An 11,079-nucleotide genomic window follows, 5' to 3' on the forward strand; every position below is an offset into this window, starting at 1 on the left:
ATGGAGTCAGGTCACTGCTGACCTTCAGCACCTGCTACCTAGAAAATCTCAATCAACATTCACTGAATAGATAGTCTGTGGCCAAATCTCTCTTCAAAATCCATTACTCACAGAGCTAATAAAACTGGGTTGGAGCTCACTGATTGCTGATTGCACCCAGATCTTCCCCAAATGACATTAACATTCAAAAAACCAAAACAAAACCAAACACAAACCAATGACCCACAATCAGCAATACAGCTGGCCCAAAGGACACTTGAAAGAGGAATGTTTGGAGGACTGGCGCAGGATGTAAGTAACACGACAGATCTGAGAGATGAAAAGCTCTCCCAGGTGCTCCATTTGAATTTTTTCAAACAAAACTCAGAAATGAAAGGAAATACATTTCCACTTTTTGCCACAAAGAACAGGACAAGCCAGGATGTTAATTAAATTACAAATCAGCTGTCTGCTTGCAGCTGACAGAGCTTTGTGTTCTCCCAAGCAACGTCAGATATTTTAAACCCTCTGTAATTACCTACAATGGAGGAACTGCCAAGAAGTTCCTTTCATGAATATTTAACGGATCTTAAGATCCTTTTTAAAGAACTGATGGTTTAAATAATCATGAGGGAACTTATTCTAGCTCAGTGCTGCCCTCCATCTGTTAACTGAAGATGCTGGAGATACAGCATGATAGGAAATGCAAGCCATCTTTCCTAAAATTCTGAGTTAAGCCGGAGACCTAGAGAAGGTCAGGCTCACCCAAGAGACGTAACTGTATGATTGGACAGCGCTTAAGCTCTCTGAGAAAGTCAGAATGGGGCCAGAGATCTATGATCTGGGAAAATAATGGATTTGTGGAATTGTAAAGTGAATTTGTATAAGATGTCACACATTGAGATTGCTACTTGTAATTTACAAAAGTACATTAAGAAACATTATCCCAAATAATTTTCAAGGATTGGAAAATAAGGGGCGCCTGCATGGCTCAGTCGGTTGAGCGCCCCACTTCGGCTCAGCTCATAATTCCTCTGGGTTCGAGCCCTGCGTCAGGCTCTGTGCTGACAGCTTGGAGCCTGGAGCCTGCTTCAGATTCTGTGTCTCCCCCTCTCTCTTTCCTTGCCTCTCCCCCACTCGCACTCTCTCTCTCTCCCTCTCTCAAAAATAAAATAAACATTAAAAAAATTAAAATAAAAAATTGGGAAACAACGGTATTATCACTCTGATTACCAAATGAGAAAACAGGATCAGAGAGTCTCCAAAGCAAAATACATGGTGAAGCAGGTTTCAAATCAAGCTAGCCATCTGACTCCAAGAGGCAGCCCAATATGGTGAAATGTGCATGAATTCTGGCATTAGAAACATAAGTTCAAATCTCACTTATGCCACTTGCTAGATGGGGGACATTTGTCAAATTGCTGGATTGACTGAAGCTATAAACTAGGAATTATAGTATACTATACAGAAAAATATGAACATTGAATAAGACACTGTATTCCTGGCATGTGGTAGCTACTTGCCCAATATTAATGCTCTCCTTTCTGGAAGTGTCAAGTCCTTTGCTCTTTGCAGGTCTAGGTCATCAAAAAAAAAAAAAAAAAAAAGTGGTCCCTAAGAGTGAACTCTTCAGACTATCAGTGCTGTCAGCAAAATGGAAACAAATGTGAATGATCATTTATAGCTAAATATGTCTGTCATCTTTCCCTTCCATAGGCCATCATATTAGAATAACTTTCCAAAACATCAACTGCAGAATAGTAGCTAGGTGTGCAGGTTCTGGAGAGACTGCCTGGACCAATACCCAGGTCCATCATGCACTACATGACCTTGGGCAACTTATCAAACTCTGTGGGACTTGATATTCACATCTATGAAATGAGACTAGTACTTACCTCACAGAATTTTTGAGAAGGCCAAGTGAGGCAATGCATTAAATGTACTTAGTAAAGAGGCTGTGACCTAGTAAGTGGTCATCTAATATCACCTATGATTATTTTATGGTAACAGATTTTTTTTAACTTACTTATAAAAATTTTTAAGGATTATATCCCCAAATGTGTTGCACCTGGTTATTGTGCAGACTTCAAACTTAACTCATACATGATTTCTTCCCAGATGCTTTCCCTGGACATCCAGGTTTAGCCAAGTGTCCTTTATCTGTGCTCTCATGACTGACACACTGAGAATCTCTTTTTTTTCTTCTTCTTCTTGTTTTTTTAAACATGTATGTACCTTTTTTCTCATGAGAACATAAAGACTTCTTTTTTAATTTTTTTTTAATATTTGTTTTTTGAGATAGACAGAGCATGAGTGGGGGAAGAGCAGAGAAAGAGGGAGACACAAAATCTGAAGCAAGTTCCAGGCTCCAAGCTGTCAGCACAGAGTGCGACATGGGGCTCAAACTCATGAACCATGAGATCATGACCTGATCCAAAGTTGGACACTTAACCAGCTGAGCCACCCAGGTGCCCCAACATAAAGACTTCTTGGTCCATTATTGTACCACCAGCAGCAAACATTCCACCAATAAATGTTTCTGAACTGAACTATAGCTGGTAGGGATCTAAGTTCCTTGGACTCTTGGGTAATCTACACACCTAGCACATCCTAAAAGTAGCATGTGCTCAAGAAACCTGTTGGGATTCTATAGGATATCTGGTTACTGAAAAGTACCGTATAAGATTTTCAATAATGAAGTGAAAAACTAGTCCATGTGTAGTACAGGTTATGAAGTAGGGTTATTTTGGGGAGAATCATTAAAATTTGGGGTGTGAGGCACCTGGGAAGGAGTGTTAGTTAGCTGATGGCTTTCTCAAGTAAGTATTGAGAGGAGGGCAAACTGTGACGTGTAACAAGGGAACTGAATGAGTTCCCTTCTTTCCCCTACTTGGCCAGTACTGAGCAGAGCAGCACGTAAGTAAGGCCATCCCAAGTAATCTTACTGAAGGCTCTCTTAACCCCCAGACAGCAGCTGGACACACAGACATGTGTACCAACCTTGATAAGCACAATAAAATATCTTAATGTGTGTGCAAGGCAGGTAAGAAGTCTAGAAGAATACACACTGAATCGACAGTGGTGCCTCTGGGTGATTATGAATTTCCTGTTTTGAGCTCATGAATTATTTTGAGAATAAAAATAATTAACAAAATAGAACACGTAAGACATGAGCAAGTATTTGCTTTGTTTTAATGAAGAAGGTTCAGTGGGCTGTAAGCTTCGTGTTGAGGGAAGATTCCCCTGCCCTAGAAAAGGTTTCTCCTAGTTTAGCTGAGTTAACTTTGAGAGCTGGTTGAAGGATGCAGGGTGATTGCCAGCTGTCAGGTGAGGGAGGGGGAGCTAGGGAGGAATTTGCTACAGAAGAAGAGAGTTGGAAGTCAAATTGCTTTGTTACCAAGAAATCACAGCAATGATTTAGGAACAATCTCGACAATTAGTTTGTCCATTTGAAGCACAAATTCAAATACAGTCTGAGTAATTCTGCAGGGATAATTGCCACTGGATTCAAGAGAGGACAGTAAGAACTTATGGGCAGTCACTGTCTGATTCAATCTGCCAGCTGGGCAACTGCTCCAACTTCTATGAGTGTCATTACAGCTGAAGGCTAGAAGCGTGTTCTCAGTGTGCCTGGTGCCAGGAAAAGATGAAATGTTTATTTCATCGGGATGCCTAGTCAAGTGAGGCAAATTCCCTGCACCTTAGTGTCCTGAGTTTAAATTCTGCTCCCGCCACTAATCAACAACACGACTTCAGGCAAGTACAGAAGCTCTCTGAAACTCAGATTCCTCATTTGCGAAACTGGGCTAATAATACTTATAACAGTGTTGCTATGAGAAATTGACGAGAAAATATGTGTAAAGGCCTTGGCAGCAGGCCCGACTACTGATTGATGCTTAAGAAATCTGAGTCTCTTCCTATTCTTGGGTCAGTGTTAAACACTCATCTTTCTAAGTGTTGTCAGAAGAGCCACCACACACACACGCATGCATACATAGATTCAACTCAGCCTTACCCCTATTGCAGGCAGCCAGCTTCCTACATGCTACATATAAGCACCATAGCATCACATATAGATCAGTGCAAACTCTCCAAAGGATGTACACTGAGTTGCAAAGGTCTTGCCTCTACTGCTCTAATATTCAGTTTCTTTTCCATATGTAAGGCCATCTTACCCTCTTTATCCATGCTTCCTCCTGAGCCAAGGTTGCTGGTCTCTTCTGCCTCTGATTACCATCACTGTCCAGCAGGAAGGGAGAAACAGTCACAGACGCAAGTGCTAATGACACTAAAATATAGCTCTTTGTCTGAATTCTCTTTTTTTTTCCTCTCAACATGCTTCCTTTACCCAGCAGCAAACATGAACAGCTGTTGTCTCCATGGGACGATGTCAGATGGCCCAAGTGGGCAACCACTCCAAATTATCTCTGGGGTGGTACAAATGGGTTTGGAATCATCTAGCTGTTCTTATCTAGCTGCCTTTGTCCCAGAGCCCCTCATGATGAGCCAGCCTCAGTGACTCTGGAACATGGAACAGGTGAAGGATTGAGACAGAAGTTATGGCTCTGATCTCATTATCAGTAAGTTCTAATCAAAGAGGATTATTTGGCAACCAGATACTGTTATAAAAATATTAATATTTCCTCAGATAAAGTCACTTCATAACACATGCTTGATTATAGTTGTTTAATCTCCAGATAATATAATTTTCTCCTGGGAAGCCATTTTTATACTTAATTTAGGTATTTGAATATGCAATTGAATACACACAATTATAGAATGCTATTGTGTGCTTACTAAACCTCAAGATGTAAGCCCCAAATCAAGAAAAGCTAGAAAGTTTTCTCATTTTCTTGTCCTGGTACCCTGCTGGGAACTCATAGTGTCATCTTTCAGATGAATGAATACCTATGATGTGGCATACATAAGTATCTATGCTTCATAAGTATTCATTTATTTAATCCTTACAGCAAGCTTATGAATTAGTTACTGTTTTATTTACCTCATTTTATAGATAAGAAATTAGAGGCAAAGAAAAATTAAATAAACTGGTGATACAACTAGTGAAGAAGCTAGGATTCATACCTCACTATCCTCATAACCCTTACCTTAATCCTTCACGATAGTGTCTCTCAGATATTATGCATTTCTTATTCTCTGAATCAGGCATTTATACTGAGAATGGTAGATACTCTGGCTCTTTGGCTTAAAAGTCATGGTCTGCAGGGTGCCTGGGTGGCTCAGTCAGTTTAGTATTCAACTCTTGATTTTGGCTAGGTCATGCTCCCAGGGTTGTGGAATCAAGCCCTGCCTTGGACTCTGCACTAAACATGGAGCCTGCCTCAGATTCTCTCTCTCCCTCTGCTCCTCTCTCCCACTCATGATCTATTTCTCTTAAAAAATAAAATATAAGTCAGGGTCTGCAAGTTTCCCTTTATCCTTGGTGGGCCATAGAATACAACTGGAAGTATAAAAGGAAATAGCCTAATAATGATATTGCCATTTGCCTGGTCACCCACACACAACACACACAGAAGAAGATGATCCTCCAGCATCTTTCTCTTCTCATGACTTCCAGAGTAAGATCAACCTAACCCAATTAACAGAACATGACACCTAACATCAGAGTCAAAGCCAAAATGACTTCACATTAGACTGCAAGTTCTTTGATAAAGGCAGTGATCCAATAATTGTAGTCATCTCAGTACCCCTATGGCAAGTCTCAGGGATTTACTACATTTTGCCAAATGAATGAGTCTAATGTAAGTTAAATGGATTCTGCTTCAGCAAGGACTCTTCTTCTTTCCATCTCCATTGCCCTTTCCCCATCAGGCCCTTGTTTCCTCTCCCCAGAATGTTACACTTTCCTCTTATTTCCCTTTCCAACTACATTCTTGACTCTCCCCACCTCAACACAGCAACCTTCCTTTCCCTACCTCTCCATTTCCCCCCACCCCACCAACTTACCATTCCATTCTGAATTATTTGTAATTCAGAGTAAGAGTAATATATAACCACTGGGACTTTGTACTTGCTACTTTCCAGATATCTTTGCCATCTCTTCACCTTCAGGGCTCAGTTAAGATGATACCTCCTCCCAGAAGCCTCTTTGATTGATCCACTTCCCCTGACACCTGTGTCCAACCCGACTAGGGTCAGGACTGATAGCGACCTGTGCACACACAGAGTACTTTTTATTTTATAATTTTTGCCTGTTTGTTTGACGGTTCACCTTTATAGATTCAATAAATAAGACTAAATCTTATTTATTGCTGTAATACCTACGTAGGTGCTGAATAAACGTTTGTTAAATAAGCGATAGCCACCTAGTAACTAGTTTTGGTTTTTTTTCAACTTTTAGAAACTTTACTTTCTGTCAACCTCATTTCCCTTTTGTTTGCCTCTGCAGAAGAGCAGCTTAAGACCACTCAGTGGTTGCTCCTACTCATTCAGTGGCCTGAGCAATGAGAGCCTCAGACCAGTCTTCACTGGCAGACTGAGCATTCCAGTCTTCAGTAGGGAACTGCTGAATAGGCACAGAGGGCAGCTGCAAGCCTTCAGACCAGTCTGCAACTTCAGGTTAAATAGCAGCGAACTAAAGTAGTCCATTTACCCTTAAATTCCTCCTCAGTCACAGCCTTTTCAGCAGCAGCCTGCTCTTCCTTTTCAATCTCTTCAGGGTCTCCATAGAAGCAGAGATCAAGCATGACCTCCCATGGGAAGTGGTGCCACACATGTGGAGAACTTCCTGGGCCAGACTCCACCACATCAGACCCACTGACTGAGCCCCCTTGTTGTTGCAAGGGATAGAAATGTCTACACAGCACAGAAAAGACTCTGTGTTACACAGAGCGATGGTAAGCAGGTTAACACAAGATGCCTCTGTGAGAGGCTGGTGGTCAGTCCTGGGGTCAGTAACCACCAGAAGTCTCAGCTCCCAGAAGGGTTCCTGGATCCGGTTAAGGAAGGTTCCAGGAGAGAAGTGGCTAGCAATAAGAGTGGCTCTGGGGGCGCCTGGGTGGCTCAGTCGGTTAAGCGGCCGACTTCGGCTCAGGTCATGATCTCGCGGTCCGTGAGTTCGAGCCCCGCATCGGGCTCTGTGCTGACAGCTCAGAGCCTGGAGCCTGTTTCAGATTCTGTGTCTCCCTCTCTCTGACCCTCCCCCGTTCATGCTCTGTCTCTCTCTGTCTCAAAAATAAATAAACGTTAAAAATAATAATAATAATAATAATAATAAAAGAGTGGCTCTGGTAGCAGCAGCAAACTTCAGCATAGCTCACTGGCCAATATTCCTGAATGATATGACAATGACATCAGCTAGGTTCTGAATGGCAACAATGGCTGCAGCTGCCACATCAGCAGCTTCTCCCAGGTTCTCTTCCAGATTTATGATGTAGATACTATCACTTTTCCTTTTGTAGCTGTACTGCTCCATTCGGAAGTCAAGGTTGGTGCCATCTAAATCAGTTCCTGATACAAGGAATTTGAGGACATCCTCCTCTTTCATTTGCAGGACATCAAAAGGGTCCAGGCATTGTGGAAGTTTTCCTTTAAGTTATGATGTGAACGCAAAACAATGCCATATGGACCCCTTCCTGGGTAGCATGGAAAGGTGGTATCTACTTTTCTTATCTGCATTCTCTCCACAAGTCAAGTCATTCAACCAATCACCCCTGGGCACATAGTTAAGCACAACTTCACCATATCACTCACCCTTTAAAGCCCTTTTCTGTGCTCTGGAACAAAACATGGACACTTTGTCATAGTATTCACGCCACTCTTAATCTCTCTCCACATTCCTCTGACTGTACTTCTTTACCCATTTGCATTCCACCAAAATTAGCCAAACAACTTTTTTTTCCCCAAGTCTCACTCATCTTTCTCACTTTCCTGTTTGTGCTCTTGCTTCTGCCTTGAATGATGCTCCTTGAATTATTGGGTGGGAAATTTCGTTCTCTTTGTTTGAGATTCTGTTCAAATGTCCACTTTTCTGGTCTCCCCTGATCTTTCCCAAACAGATATAACCTCTATTTATCTTCATTTTACACTTCTCTCATAATGAAGCCATCCATCAGTGAGTTTGTAGCTTTTCTATCCCTCTGTCCTTTTGTTAAGCACTTATAGTGAGTTACTGAGGCACTGTAATAGACACTGAAAATATTTAGAAAGATGAACCACAGCCCCAGCTCCCATGAGCTCCCTTTTCAGTAACTGAGAATAACAAATTTAATCAATCTAGGATGTCATTGATGAGACACATTTGATTTTAGAGATGCTAAATATTAAAAAGTGCATCTTAGAATTGATGAAATGCCACATTAAAGTATAGTATACATAGGTTCCCGTGGAGGTACATTTAATCTGGCTTTGGGGGTATAAGGAGATAGTTTCTTGGAGAATAGGACACCTGTGATTTATCTTACAAAATGAGAAAGCATTAGGCAAAGAAACAGCAAGGGTATTGGCAAAGGAACAGCAGGTTCAAAGTCAGAGAGGAGTGATAACAGAGCAGAACACCTGAAGATATTAAAATGCTTGAAGGCAGGTTCTTACGTTGTTTCCTCCAGAGGACTTCATACAGAGCAGAGCCTTAAACAGTTGTCTTAGACAGAAATTAAGTTTATTCTGAGCCATAGAAATATTACCAAAAGGAGATCACCATTTATGTGCTACAGTGTAACTAAGCTTGTCACCTCCCCTTAAAATTTGCAACATGCAACTAACATTTCAAGGAATTTTGCAGAATAAATTGCCTGAGATGTTCAATTCAAAATCTGAAATATAACTGATAAATTTATCATCCATGACAACAGGGTCTGAAAGATTAGACTTCTGTATAGTTTGGACTTTCATAAACTGGTAGACTTGGCAAGGTTAACAGAGGTCAGTTGGTGTACATTCTCTATTCATGGTAAAACAAAACAAAACAAAACAAAACAAAACAACTTAGCTCTTAAAGCTATGGGCAACTTCTGGCCTCACTTTGTATTTGTCTTGGTCCATTCCATTCTTAGCTACATTTTCATTTTTGTGTGTGTTTTCTTCTTTCTTGTAAAAGTTTCATCAAGATGTGAAAAATTAAAAATCCAGGGAAACTTCTTAAGCATGCCATTCTTTACCCTAAAATAGCTACCCCTTCCTTAATTTGGACAAGACTTGTTCAGTCTTGAGCAAAGAATAACCTGTAGGTTTATTAGGGGCACTAGCTTCTTGGATTCAATAATAAACAAGACAGACAACATTCCTTCTCTTATGGAGCTTCCCTTCTAGTAGAAGTGACTGACAAAACAAAATTAACAAATAAACAAAACAATTCCAGATTGTTAAGGAAATGAGAAAGTATTCCAAGAGAGCACAAAGGAGAAACCTTATTCAGTAGAGGAGGTCAGTGGACACTTTGTAAAATGATGATGTATGAGTTGAATCCTGAAGAATGACAGAATTCCCACATAAAGAGTTGGGTGGGCTACATTCCAAATGAAAAGGAAAAATAACCATGAAAGCGTCTGAGCTGGGCAAGAAGTGGGCTTGTCCACTGTAGTGGGCTGTAGGACTGACAGAGCTTTCTGAAGAAAGGCAAGTGTAGTGAAATATGAAGCAGGAAAGGTAAAGTAGGGCAGACCACACAGGACCATATAGCCCTCAGAAACTATTTAGGCTCCCAACCTGAGAAAATTAGAGTTCTGATAGAGGATTTCAAGAGGAAAGAGACATGATCTGATTTATATTTAAAAAGCCTACTCTTACACTGTTGGTGGGATTTTAAAATGGTGTAACCACTATGGAAAAATGGTAGTTTCCTCAAAAAATTAAAAATATAACTACCATATGGTCCAGCAATCTCACTTCTGGGCAGATGGCCAAAAGAATTGAAAGCAGGGTCTGGCAGAAAGATTTGCATCTCCAAATTCACAGCAGCATTATGCACAATAGACAAGAGGTGGGAGCAACCCAAATGCCCACGGACAGACGAATGTATGAACACAATGTGAAATGTACATGCAATAGAATAGCACTCAGCCTTAAAAGGAAGGAAATTCTGACACAGCCAAACACGGATGAACTCTGAGGACATTACGCTAAGTGAAATAAGTCAGTCACAACAAGGCAAATTCTGTATGATTTCACTTACTATCTAGAATGGTCAACTTCATAAAAACAGAAAGTAGAATGCTGATTCACAGGGACTTCTTCATTACACAAAAGTTTCTAATTTGCAAGATGAAAAAGTTATGGAGATCTGTTACATAACAATGTGAATATACTTAATACCACTGAACTGTACATTTAAAACCTGGTTAAGGGGTGCCTGGGTAGCTCAGGTTGTTTAGCAACCAACCTTGGCTCAGGTCATGATCTCACAGTTTGTGGGTTCAAGCCCCTCACTGGGCTCCGTGCTGACTGTGCAGAACCTGCTTGGGCCTCTCTCTTTTTCCCTCTCTTTCTCTGCCCCTCCCAGATTTGTGCTTTCTCTGTCTCTCAAAATAAACTTAAAAAGTAAAATAAATAATAAATGGTAAAGATGGAAAATTTTATATTACATGTTTTTTTAAAATTATTGTTACCATAAAACTTACACTGGCATCCTATGAAGAATGGATTAGAGCAGTTAGAGGATAAAGGAGAAAGGCCATTTGGATGCTCTCAGGGGACTCATTCTGGTACCTGGAACAGGCATGTCACAGAGTCTGCAGTGAGCTCTGCCTCCTCACGCTCTACTGTGAGGAAACATCCAAGGCCCACAGACTCCAAGTTCTTACTTGCTTAAGCACAAAAACATTCCAAATGTTCGTGTATGTTATTCCTTCAAACTTCCAACATCCTTCCTCAGAAAAGATAAGAAACAACAACAAAAAAAATGAACTTTAAAATAGTTGGTGATGAAATCCCCTCTCACCTGGACTCATCTTTTGCCTGGAAGGAAAAAGGAAGAGGTCCAGGTAGCAGGTGGACTTTAAGCAATTGTATGTTATTCGCCTTGAGGATTAGTAACTCTGTGTCAGTCTCCCCTCAAAAATGGCCTTCTGATCGCTTTTAATAAACATGAGCATTGACCAAAAATCAAGTTAGAAATTTTTCTTCCTAATTTTTCTGTTTTGG

General features: G+C 40.8%; 1 pseudogene; it reads right to left on the bottom strand.

Annotated features, from left to right (window-relative positions):
* Positions 1 to 6,397: 6,397 nt before the first annotated feature.
* LOC125929439 (40S ribosomal protein SA-like) lies at positions 6,398 to 10,054 on the bottom strand (annotated as a pseudogene).
* Between the last annotated feature and the right edge of the window lie 1,025 nt (positions 10,055 to 11,079).

The sequence above is a fragment of the Panthera uncia genome, chromosome D1, assembly GCF_023721935.1.
Source record: "Panthera uncia isolate 11264 chromosome D1, Puncia_PCG_1.0, whole genome shotgun sequence".
Lineage (NCBI taxonomy): Eukaryota > Metazoa > Chordata > Mammalia > Carnivora > Felidae > Panthera > Panthera uncia.